The sequence below is a fragment of the Oryx dammah genome, unplaced genomic scaffold, assembly GCF_014754425.2.
Source record: "Oryx dammah isolate SB20612 unplaced genomic scaffold, SCBI_Odam_1.1 HiC_scaffold_1, whole genome shotgun sequence".
NCBI classification, from domain to species: domain Eukaryota; kingdom Metazoa; phylum Chordata; class Mammalia; order Artiodactyla; family Bovidae; genus Oryx; species Oryx dammah.
This window is the reverse complement of record NW_024070185.1, coordinates 11,913,599-11,927,429: the sequence shown is the minus strand read 5'-3', so window position 1 is coordinate 11,927,429 and position 13,831 is coordinate 11,913,599. Positions and strand designations below refer to the sequence as shown.

Genomic DNA, 13,831 nt, shown 5'->3' with positions numbered 1-13,831 from the left:
TAGCTGTGGACACTGGAGGCAAGAACACACAGGAATAGAACCAGAATAGAATCTGAGCTGTGCCCACAGCAGTTCTAGAGATCAGCACAGTGTTGGAGGGCATCCCAGGGAGGTAAGGTGGACTTTGACTCCCAGCGAGGGGAAGGACTCTGACAGCAGTGACTCAAGAAAAACATTTATTATTCTTATTTTTTGACGTGTTCTGTAGATTCTTTTGAAATTTTTTTTCTTTTTTTTCCTTTTTCACCCCTCTGTTCTAGCTGTCGATTTTATTTGCCCTAAGAAATCCAATTAAACTTTTGAGGTTTTCTTTTTTCCTCAGTCACATTTTTTATTATTGTCATAAACCTCTGCCTATACATTGGGATTTGAAGTTCTGTGGAGTTTTCCCCCCCCTTTTTTTCTCTCTCTCTCTCTTTTTTAACTTTAATTTTTTAAATCTATTATTATTTTTTCTACATTTATTTCTTTGTTTGCTTTTCCTACTATTCTTTTCCCCTTACACTTAATCTTTAATGTACATAAATCTTCTTTATCTACCTTTATTTAACTTTTCATATATATTCTTTCTTTCTTTTCTTTCTCTCCTTTCCTCTCAACAAATCTGTTAGTTTTATTTTCATTGCTTTATTCCCCAATTGGCATCTTGCTTAGTCTTGCTTTCCAGTTTGTGCTTGAATCAGTTTTGTTCTGGTAGATACAATTTTTGGTCTCCTGTGTTTGCCAGGTCAATCTATTGTACTTTATTTTTGTTGGACTGTTTTGATTTTGCTTATGGGTGTATATGTGTATATTCAGTTACACTTTCTATTGTTACAAACCTCTGCCTCTTCATTGGGCTTTTGCAGTACTATGGATTTTTTTTGTTTGTTTTTTCCTTTCTTCCATTTTTTTTTCTTTTCTCTATTTTATAATTTTAATGTTTTTAAACCAATTATATTTTTTATACATTTATTCCTTGTGTTTGCATTTCCTACTGTTCGTTCCCCCTTACAGTTAATCTTTCATGTATATAAACCTTCATCTACCTCTATTTAACTTTGCATATCTATTCTTTCCTTCTTACCTTTCCTCTAAACATATTTGTTTTGTTTTCATTGCTTTATTCCCCACTTGTAACCTTGCTTTAGTTTTGTTTTCCAGTTTGTGTTTAAGTTAGTTTTGTTCTTAACTGGTAAATATAAGGTTTTATTTCATTTGTTCACCAGGTCAGTCTACTGTATTTAATTTTTGTTGGACTGTTTTGACATTGCTCATGGGTGTATATATATATTTGTATATTCCATTATTTTAATTATTATTTGCCTGATTTTGTAACTGCCATTTGTCTGGGGTTCATTTTTGGTTTCACTTTGTTGGATATTTTTTTTAATCTCACTTAATGCCATCACAAATCACTTGTGGAACCTTCATTCCTGACCAGAGATCAAGCTCTGAGGCTTTGGAGTGGGAGCACTGATTCAAAAAACCTAGGCTTCCAGAGAACTAACCCTAAGGGGTATCAAATAGTGAGAACTCACATAAAGGAAACCACTTGAATACAAGACCCCACATCATCCAACAACCAGTAGTACCCTGTGCAGGATGCCTCATCTAAACAACAAACAAAACAAAAATACAAACCCAGTCATCAGCAGACAGGATTACCACCTCACTCAGCCTTGCCCATCAGAGGAAAAACAAACAAACAGAAACTCAACACAAATCTTATCCTATAGGAAGCTCACACAAACAACCGGACCAAACTTAGGAGGGCAAAAACCAAAAGGAAGAAAGAATTCCACCTTCTTCAAGGAAATAATTCAACTTTCCTTGAAGCCTGGGAAAAGGAGACCTCAAACACAATAACTTAAAAAAAATTAATGAAAAGGCAGAAAAATACTACACAAATGAAGAACAAACTAGAAAAACAGAAGTCCAAATAAATGAAGAGGAAATAGGCAATTCTGAATAATTATCAGAAAAAGACTTCAGAATAATGATAATAAAGATGATCAAAAACCTTGAAAACAAAATGGAGAAAATGCAAGAATCAATTAACAAAGACCTAGAAGAATTAAATAACAAACATACAGAGACAAACAAGACAATTACTGAAATTAAAAATACTCTAGAAGGACTCAATAGCAGAATATCTGAAGCAGAAGAACAAATCAGTGAGCTGGGAGATAAAATGGTAGAAATAACTTCTGAAAAGCAGAATAAGAATTAAAAGAACTGAGGACAGTCTCAGAGACCTCTGGGACCATATCAAAAGCACCAACATTCAAATTCTAGGAGTCCCAGAAGAAGAAGAGATAAAGAAATGGTATGAGAAAATTTTTGAAGAAATTATAGTTGAAAATTTCCCCAACATGGAAAAGGAAATAGTCAATCAATTCCAAGAGGCACAGGGAGTCCCATACAGGATAAAACCACGGAGAAACACCCAGACACATACTAATCAAACTAACAAAGACTAAACACAAAGAAAGAATATTAAAAGCAGCAAGGGAAAAGTAACAAGTAACATACAAGAGAAACCCCATATGCTTAACTGCTGATCTATCAGCAGAAACTCTGCGGCCAGAGGGAATGGCGGGATACATTTAAAGTATTAAAAGGGAAAAATCTACAACCAAAATTACTGTACCTGGAAAGGATCTCATTCAAAATTGATGCAGAAATAAAAATCTTTTCAGACAAGCAAAAGTTAAGAGAATTCAGTACCACCAAACCAGTTTTACAACAAATGTTAAATGGACTTATATAGTCAAGAAATACAAGAGGAGAAAAAAGATCTACAAAATCAACCCCAAACAATTAGAAAATGGCAATAGGAACATATGTATCAATAATTACTTTAAATGTAAATGGATTAAATGCTCCAACCAAAAGACACAGACTGTCTGAATGGATACAAAAACAAGACCCATATATATGCTGTCTACAAGAAACCCACTGCAGACCTCAACACACATATAGACTAAAATTGAGAGGATGGAAAAATATATTCCATGCAAATGAGAAGTAAAAGAAAGCTGGAGTAGCAATCCTCATATCAGACAAAATACACCTTAAAATAAAGAAGATTACAAGAGATAAGGAAGGATGCTACATAATGATCAAGGGATCAATCCAAGAGGAAGACATAACAATTGTAAATATCTATGCACCCAACATAGGAGCACCTCAATACATAAGACAAACACTAGCAGATATAAAGGAGAAATTGAAAGTAACACAATAATAGTAGGAAACTTTAACACCCCACTTACACCAATGGACAGATAATCAAAACAGAAAATTAATAAGGAAATACAAGTCTTAAATGATATGTTAGATGAGATGGATCTCATTGATATCTTCAGGACATTCCATGCAAATGCAGAAGAATACATCTTTTCAAGGGCACCTGAAACATTCTAGGATAGACCACATCTTGGGTCACAAAGCAAACATCAGTAAATTTAAGAAAATTGAAATCATATAAGCATCTTTTCCAACCACAATGCTATGAGACTAGATATCAATTATAAGAAAAACACTGTAAGAAACATAAACACATGGAGATTAAACAACATGTTTCTAAATAACCAACAGGTTACTGAAGAAATTGAAAGGGAAATAAAAAATTTCTAGAAACAAATAGCAATGAAAACATGAAAACTCAAAACCTATAGGATGCAGCAAAAGCAGTTCTAAGAGGGAGGTTTATAGCAATCCTATCTCAAGAAACAAACAAACCAAAAAAACATTGAATAGACAATCTAACTTTATACCTAAGACAATTGGAAAAAGAAGAAAAACAACAACTACTACAAAAAAAAATTAGTAGAGGGAAAGAAATCATAAAGGTCCAAGCAGAAATAAATGAAAAAAAAAAAAGAAAGAAAGAAACAATAGTAAAGGTGAATAACATTAAAAGCTGGTTCTTTGAGAAGATAAACAAAATTTACAAAATGTTACCCAGACTCATCAAGGAAAATAGTGAGAAGAATCAAATCAACAAAATTAGAAATGAAAAAGGAGAGGTTACAACAGACAATGCAGAATAGTCGCTAAGAGACTATTATGAACAACTATATGGCAATAAAATGGATAACCTGGAAGAAATGGACAGATTCTTAGAGACAGAAACAGAAATAATGAACAACCCAAATACTGAAGCCCTGGGTTTGTTTTGAAACAACCCAAAGCACTGAAGTTAAAGCTGTGATCAAAAATCTCCCAAACAACAAAAGCCCAGGACTAGATGGCTTCACAAGAGAATTCTATCAAACATTTAGAGAAGAGCTAATACCTATCCTTCTAAAACACTTTCAAAAAATTTCAGAGAAAGAAACACTTCCAAGTTCATTCTATGAGGCCACCATCACCCTGATACCAAAACCAGACAAAGGCAACACATAAAAAGAAAACTACAGGCCAATATCATTGATTAACATAGATGCAAAAATCTTCAACAAAATTTTATCAACAGAATTCAGCAACACATCAAAAAGCTCATACACCATGATCAAGTTGGGTTTATTCCAGATTGCAAGGATTCTTCAATATATGCGAATCAATCAATGTAATACACCATATTAACAAATTGAAAGATAAAAACCATATGATAGATGGATTTTACCACCTATCATAGATGCAGAAAAAGCAATAGATGCAGAAAAAGCCTTTGACAAAATTCAGCACCCATTTATGATTAAAATTCTTCAAAAAATGAGCATAGAAGGGACCTACCTCAGCATAGTAAAGGCCATATGATAAGCCTACAGCAAACATTATTTTCAATGGTGAATAACTGAAAGCATTCTGGCTATGATCAGGAATAAGACAAGGGTGTCCACTTTTGCCACTATTATTCAACATAGTTCTGGAAGTCCTAGCTACAGTAATCAGAGAAGAAAAAGAAATAAAAGAATCCAGATCAGAAAAGAAGCAAAGCTCTCACTGTTTGCAGATGACATGACACTGTACATAGAAAACCCTAAATATAGTATCAGAAAGTTACTAGAGCTAATCAGTGAACTTAGCAAAGTAGCAGTATACAAAATCAACACACAGAAAACACTTGCATTTCTATACTAACAATGAAAAATCAGAAAGAGAAATTAATGAATCAATCCCATTCACCACTGCAACAAAAAGAATTAAATATCTAGGAATAAACTTACCTAGGAGAAGGCAATGGCACCCCACTCCAATACTCTTGCCTGGAAAATCCCATGGACGGAGGAGCCTGGTGGGCTGCAGTCCATGGGGTCGCTAAGGGTTGGACAAGACTGAGTGACTTCACTTTCACTTTTTACTTTCATACATTGGAGAAGGAAATGGCAACCCACTCCAGTGTTCTTGCCTGGAAAATCCCAGGGATGAGAGAGCCTGGTGGGCTGCCATCTATGGGGTCACATAGAGTCGGACACGACTGAAGTGACTTACCAGTAGCAAACTTACCTAAGGGGAGAAAAGAACTATACACAGAAAATTATAAGACACTGATAAAAGAAATCAAAGATGACATAAACAGATGGAGAGATATTCCATGTTCTTGGGTAGGAAGAATCAATACTGTGAAAATGACTATATTACCAAACACAATCTACAATTTAAATGCTATCCCTATCACATTACCAATAGCATTTTTCACAGAACTAGAGCAAAAATTTCACAATTCATATGGAAATACAAAAGACTCTGAATAGCCAAAGCAGTCTTGAGAAAGAAGAATGGAGCTGGAGGAATCAACTTTCCTGACTTCAGATTATACTACAAAGCTCCAGTCATCAAGACAGCATGGTACTGGCACAAAAGCAGAAATATAGAACAATGGAACAAGATAGAAAGCCCATAAATAATCCCATGAACCTATGGGTACCTTATTTTTGACAAAGGAGGCAAGAATATACAAAGGGGCAAAAACAGCCTCTTCAATAAATGGTGCTGTGAAAACTGGACAGCTACATGTAAAAGAGTGAAATTAGAACACTTCCTAACACCATACATGAAGATAAACTCAAAATGGTAAAGACCTAAATGTTAGACCAGAAGCTTATGAAAGTCTTAGAGGAAAACATAGGCAGAACACTCGAGGACATAAATCAAATCTACGATAAATAAATCTATGATGACCCACCTTATAGAGTAATGGAAATAAAAACAAAAGTAAACAAGTGGGACCTGATTAAACTTAAAACATTTTGCACAGCAAAGAAAACTATAAGCATGGTGAAAAGACAACCCTCAGAATGGGAGAAACTAATAGCAAATGAAATAACTGACAAAAGATTAACTTCCAAAATATACAAGCAACTCATACAACTCAATGCCAGAAAAGCAAACAACACAATCAAAAAGTGGGAAAAAGACCTAAACAGACATCTCTCAAAAGAAGACATGCAGATGGCTAACAAACACATGAAAAGATACTCAACATCACCCATTATTAGAGAAATGCAAATCAAAACCACAATGAGATATCACCTCACACAGGTCAGAATGGCCATCATCAAAAAATCTACAAACAATAAATGCTAGAGGTGGTGTGGAGAAAAGGGAATGCTCTTATACTGCTGGTGGGAATGTAAATTGATACAGCTACTATGGAAGATGATATGGAGATCCCTTAAAAAACTAGGAATAAAACCACCATATGATCCAGCAATCCCACTTTCCTAGGCATATACCCTGAGGAAACCATAATTGAAAGAGTATCCCATTGTTCATTGCAGCACTATTTACAGTAGCTAAAACAGGGAAGCAACCTAGATGTTCATCAACAGATGAATAGATAAAGAAGATGTGGTACATATACACAATGGAATATTATTGAGCCATAAACGGAAGGCATTTGAGTCAGTTCTGATGAGGTGGATGAATCTGGAAACTATTATACAGTGTGAATTGTGTCAAAAAGAGAAAGGTAAATATCATATTCTAATGCATATATACAGAATCTAGAAAATGGTACTGAAGAATTTATTTCCAGGGCAGCAATGGAGAAACAGATATAGAGGATAGACTGATGGACATGGGGGGAGGGGAGGAGAGGGTGAGATGTATGGAAAGAGTAACATGGAAACTTACATTACTATATGTAAAATAGATAGCCAACAGGAATTTGCTGTATGGCTCAGGAAACTCAAACAGGGGCTCTGTATCAACCTAGAGGGGTGGGATGGGGAGGGAGATGGGAGGGAGGTTCAAAAGGGAGGAGATATATGTATACCTATGGCTGATTCATGTTGAGGTTTGACAGAAAATAGCAAAATTCTATAAAGCAATTATCCTTCAATAAAAAAAATTCTTTTTAAACTAAAGTTGGTTTACAGGAGAATATAAATTTTAAAAGAGATTATATAAATATTAGTTTGAATAACTCTTTAAGTTATAAAAGTAATTTAGAACAATATGAAGAAGAACAGGAAAAACTGAAAGCCAAGTTAAATTTTGTTTATGAGATAATCATGTTTTAGTATATGATATAATATTTTAGCTATGTGGTTTTGAAGAAAGTATATCTGTATATGGAATGAATATAACATTATATATATCATAATTCCTTAATTCTCACATCTATTTCTGTCATTTTATGTAACACCACTTAAAAAGTCAACAAAAGTTTTTTGAGAAACAAGAAACTTTATATTTAATTCAGAGAAAATATTTTTGCTGAGAAAAACATTCACATTAATACATATTATAACATTTTCTTTTTTATATCACAAAGTTTGAATCTAAACCTCCTTTACTCTCAGAGACTAAACTGTGTGAGTCACTTTGGCCACAGACCGTGATGTAAGTATCTTGAAAGCACACTGCTTTTCCTAACTTTGGGTCAGGTGTTTGACCTTTTGAGGCCCTTTATGATCACAAATCAAATTGCAAGGGAAATCAAAGGATACTGGAGTTTCAGCTCTGTTTCCAAATTCATTAAAGGCCCAGTTTTGCTTTATTTTTGTTTAAATTGAATAAGTAGAATATATATTTAAAAAAAACTTTCCTTGCAAGTCTGATGGAAGATTTTCACAGATGATGTTTGGCACCTGAATGACATCCTTGAAATTTCTAAGATCCTTCTTTTCCCTCGCTTTACTGATGTAGAGTTAGCAAAACTGTATATAAAGTCTACAAAGTGACTATTTGATATACATAAGCATCGCAAAATGATTACCACAATCAGAATCAGGTTAACTAGCTTCACCTCACATAGTTACCTTTCTGTGTGTGTGTGTGTGTATCTGTGCATGCACATGTATGTGGTAACACCTAAGATAAACTCTTTTCAGTTCAGTTCAGTTTAGTTCAGTCGCTCAGTCATGTCTGACTCTTTTAGCAAATTTCAAAGATCATTTTTGAAGTGATTTCTGTCTTTAATAGCATGACTTTGTGTATGACAGGCTGTCTGCTGTATGAAAAATAATTATTAACTTCAACATTTCATCTTATTGTAATATTTTAGAAGTTATTTTTTAACCATAATTAAGACCCCATATTTAACATATAAATACTTGAGATGCTACCAATGAACATTACTGAAGTGATAATCAATCAACAAGCACCCCCTAGACACTATGAGGCTCGCACTTGGGCAGATAATGATAACCATGTCTCAACATTCTCCTTTCCTTAGTGACTGGCAAAAATGTATTGACATCAATTGTAAGACACAACATGATTTTAGAAATTTGGACAAATCATGCATCTTTGAATGGAGAATTTTCAGAGTATATATGTACTATATATTTTTTTAAAAAGAAATATTAAAATAGGACAACATGCTTTTTCACTTTAAGCCTATTTATTGGGAGTGTTTTTCCATGGTATTATCTATTCTTTATAAGCATCATTGAAAATAATAGAATAATATACATTTTATGGTGATACCATATTAAAAACATTTGAGGTCATATTAATTATAATTCTATGCTACTATAAATAACAGCTAAATCTTTGTGAATATCCAAGACTATTTCCTTAGTATAAATTCCTTAAGGCACAGTTTCTGAGTCAAAGGATATGCATATCCTTGTAAAGGATCTGAATGCATCAGGCCTAAGTGCCCTATGGAGTATACATCCCCTATCTTCCCATTAATGTTTATTCTCAAGGAAGATAATATTTTTCCCAAACATAGACCATGTATAAGAATTGCACACAGGATGGAAACTCAAATGCCTAGCCCTTCTGATAGAAAGCAGAATTAGTCATCACATTTAAAGTGTTACAAATAAGAATACAGTGGCTCTGTAGAAGAGAGAAGCACTTTTCTTCCTCATGTGGTCGTGAGCATGCCAGATTGCTGGCCCATTATTTTGGCAGGTGTCTTCTGGAATGAACTGTTGAGAGGCCTGGCATGATTTGACAGCACTTTGACAAGGCAGTGCCTTGTACATGCACTTCCTGAGCAAATTGACTTCAGAGTCTCCTCCATGAATTCCAAGTCAGAGCAATCTGAGGCAGGCATGTCAGTTTGAATTACTCTCCTCCAGCATCCAAAGACAACACGAGTTTTCTGTCAGTTGGCTTCAGACAGGTGGTACCATCAGCCTCAAGTTTAAAAATGTGAAGGAAGTGAATTTACTAAACTTCCAAAAGGGAAATAGTTTTTGTAAGCCTTCCTCATGGGAGCATCAGGAAATCCAACCTTTCCAGATCCTAGCTAACTAAAACAGTGCATCTATGTCCACAGTTCTCCATTTGAAAAACGGGCATGATAATAAGAGCTACCTCTTAGACCTGTGGCTTGGGGCTGCAATGGGATAACTCATGTAATGTTCTCAGGATGTTGCCTGGTCCTAAATCTCTGGCTCAGAAATGTGAAATTTACTATTCCAAAGATGACATCTTTTTTTTTATTTTTTAATTGAAGTATAAAGTAAAGTAGCTCAGTCGTGTCCGACTCTTTGCAACCCGGTGGACTGTAGCCTACCAGGCTCCTCCCTCAATGGGATTCTCCAGGCAAGAATACTGGAGTGGGTTGCCATTTCCTTCTCCAGGGGAATTGAAGTATAGCTGGACCATAAAGAAGGCTGAGCACCAAAGAATTGATGCCTTCAAATTGTGGTGCTGGAGAAGATGCTTGAGAGCCCCCCAGACAGCAAGGATCAAACCAGTCAATCCTAAAGGAAATTGACCCTGAATATTCACTGGAAGGACAGATGCTGAAGTTGAGGCTCCAATAGTTTGGCCATCTAATGCAAAAAGCCAACTCACTGGAAAAGACCCTGATTCTGGGAAAGATTGAAAGCAGGAGAAGGGAGGAACAGAGGTTGAGATGGTTGTATGGCATCATCGACTCAATGGACTTCTGCTTGAATAAACTCTGGGAAACAGTGAGAACAGGGAAGCCTGGCATGCTGCAGTCCATGGGGTCTCAGAGAACTGGAAACAACTTAGTGACTGAACAATAGTTGCTTTACAATGTTGTGTAAATGCTGCTGTACAACAAAGTGAATCAGCTACATATATATATATATATATATATATATATATATATCCCCTCTTCCCTGGATTTGTTTCCCATTTAGGTCACCATAGAGCACTGAGTAGTTTCCTGTGCTATACAAAGATGACTTTACCTTATGGCAATTAGGTATAATGACCCATATTGGCATTTGAAGAAATCATTTTATACACAAATTCATCACCACTTAGACATAAAACATAATGTGTTCACCTCTTAGCAGAGACCTAGGCAATCCTCAGAGTAAAAGCAAATGTGCGTTGAAATTCTGTCCACCTTACCATCTGTTTTATTTTGTTATACATTTATAATATTTGTAGAACTATATTTTTATGGGCTTCCCAGGTGGCACTTGTGGTAAAGAATCTGCTTGCCAATGCAGGAGACATAAGAGATGTGGGTTTGATCCCTGGGTCAGGAAGATCCCCTGGAGGAGGAAATGGCACACCACTCCAGTATTCTTGTCTGGAAAATTCCATGAGTAGAAGTGGTGGGCTACGGTCCATGGGGCTGCAAAGAGTCAGACACGACTGAGTGACTGAGCACACATATCCCTTTATTACCCAAGTAAAATATATTCATTATGAAAATCTGGGAGATACACAGAACTTTGAGTGTGCATACAATCAAGAGCAATCTCATGATCTAGATGGAAACACAGATAACAAAAATGAAGATAAATGGAAGATCCTCTAGTCTTTTATGAATCCATATAATATATGCAAATAAATCATAATTAAGAATATGCTATCTTTATTTTTATTTCTCATTGTCAGGAAGCATTTAACAGGAGGCTTCCTGTGTGCTGTTTTGGATCTGTCAGGAATCCTCTGTTCCTTATTAATTCCTGAATATTCAGGAAATAAGAGGAGAGGCAAGCCTCTAAGCCTCTCCTGGGGCTGAGGAATCCAGGCATTTCCTTTGTTAGTTTTTCAATATGGTGATAAGTACCCTTTTCCTTCTTGTGAACCATAAGGTAAAAGTGATTGTTTACAACTCTCTCTCTCTTTAATATGGATCGCCTATGTTCTGTAAGTCTGGAATTTTAATCTTTATCTTTTCTGAGAATAACTACAGTATATATGCCCACACCATGTTGATTAAAACACCTTTGCTCCATCAGAGCTTTGGTCCCCGTGTCTTGCTTTCTCTCTCGCTCTCTCTCTCTCGCTCTCTCTCTCTCTCTCTCTCTCTCTCTCTCTCTCTCTCTCTCTCTCTTGCTCTCTCTCTCTCAGGCTCTTTGGAGGGCAGAGGCTCTCTGCGTTCACTTTCCTGCCCAGGCTTCTAAGACCCTCTCGAGAAGGCGCTCTGCACCTTCACCCCATCGAGAGGGAGCCTGAGGCCTCCATGAACAGAGCAAGCCCCATGCAGGGGCTTTATTGGCTTTCTGCATAAATCAAGGACTATCAGCCTCTTTCTCTCTCCTTTACTTTCTTATCAATCGACTCCGGACCACCAGGTCCCCGTCCATTAAAGGACCGCAACATTTCTCCTTTAATATTACCTTGTGAAGATATTTAAACACCTTTAAATATCCTTCTAAACTATTGACTACACAGGAGTTTGTTCAAATAATTGGTTTGACATTTAAATTCTTCCCAAATTTAATCTCTTATGAATTACCTTCTGATGAATGTGTTTGGGAGTTTACCCAAATTCATGTCCCTCGAGTCGATGATGTCATCCAACCATCTCATCCTCTGTCGTCCCCTTCTCTTCCTGCCCCCAATCCTTCCCATCATCAGGGTCTTTTCCAATGAGTCGACTCTTTGCATGAGGTGGCCAAAGTATTGGAGTTTCAGCTTCAGCATCAGTCTTTCCAATGAACACCCAGGACTGATCTCCTTTAGGATGCACTGGTTGGATCTCCTTGCAGTCCAAGGGACTCTCAAGAGTCTTCTCCAATACCACAGTTCAAAAGCATCAATTCTTCGGTGCTCAGCTTTCTTCACAGTCCAACTCTCTATATGCAAATTTATCTCTATAGTATTTCTAATAGATTATATTTTCAATAGTAAACTCTGAGGATGTCAAATTTTTCCCTCTTTGCTCACACTGGATATTAACATGTGAATTTTTTTTTTTTTTTGGTCTTGACACACCAAAAAGGCAAAACTTTATTTACTGCTTTATTCTGCATTTTTTAGATTTACTGTCAGTATATAACTCATTTATGATTTTTTCACTTAAAATATTTATTTAGTGCCTATTTTGTGCTAAATTTATTTTCAATAAATTTCATTTGTGCATCCATTTATTTAATAACATTATTGAAAACTTGTTATTTAACTGTTACTTGTATTTTTCCTGTTGTGATTTCCAATTTTATTACAAAATTCTCTTACTAATATGTTTGTTTTTCCCTGAGTGCTTTGTAAAAATTCATAATATAGAACACCAGCCATACCCCATCATGTAGCCTGCCATTATTTTTTCAGTTTTTGTGCCTTGTAAGAATATTAATTTATACATTAGTACTTTATTTTACAAAGAAAATACACACATTTATTTATGAAGTTAATATAATAAATTGTCTGAAGATTACCTGGTATTTCTCCTGTAATAAAACTTTCAGGGGGTGAGGGGAGAACAGGGGGCTGAGGTCTACTGCATATTCATAAGTTTAGGGTTTTTTAAGAAAATAATAATAATAATTATTTTTTCAGCACACATGCAGGTATCAGCATTTTTTCTTTAACTTTGCTGGGTGCACTGTAAGTCACTTTGATTTTACAAATTTTATCTTCACATCAGAGACTTCCCAAACCTCTGCTCAGTGTCTTAGTGTCTAGATTTGTCACTTAAAAATTGGCAGATTTTGTAAAGGAAAACAGGTGAATATCAGGTTTGACTTAATGCACACTTGAGGTGCTTTCATATATATGCTTTTGAAAATATTCTATCCAACTTTTCCAGTTCTTAGTGGCAGTCTGTGAGTATTAGAAGTCATAATCTTCCCCCCTCTAAAAATCTTAATTGAGATTAGTTCAATTAATTAAATATTAGCCTGTTGTCTTTCTATGTAAGGCACTCCACAGTAGAAATCCAGGACTCATTTTGTTTGTTCAGATTGCTGATTTGAAATCTGCTACACTTATCTCTCTACAGCTCCGGATGGCAGTGTAATATAAGGCCAAATAGTGAATAAATGGCAATATTCTTGTTTTGCATTTATTCTGGTCTTTGAGCTCAAACTTATAGCAATGCACCATTATTTTCTGTGCCTGCATGAAGCAAGACCTACTCCTGCCAAGCCCTAAAGTTGTTAAGAATAATTTATGTTATCAGAAAATAGAAAAATTTAAATGACTGTGCTTTTCCATTAAATAATACATATTTGACTAAGGCTGTTTTTTTCAACTGTGGTTTTCCCAGCACCTACTACAG

At 35.5% G+C, this 13,831-nt stretch overlaps 1 long non-coding RNA gene across 1 annotated transcript; it reads right to left on the bottom strand.

Annotated features, from left to right (window-relative positions):
- Positions 1 to 912: 912 nt before the first annotated feature.
- LOC120861523 lies at positions 913 to 12,641 on the bottom strand. The gene is made up of 3 exons (XR_005720559.1): positions 12,631 to 12,641; positions 12,068 to 12,070; positions 913 to 1,073 (listed from the first exon to the last, which is right to left on the bottom strand). It is a non-coding gene; the product is annotated as an uncharacterized LOC120861523 (long non-coding RNA).
- Between the last annotated feature and the right edge of the window lie 1,190 nt (positions 12,642 to 13,831).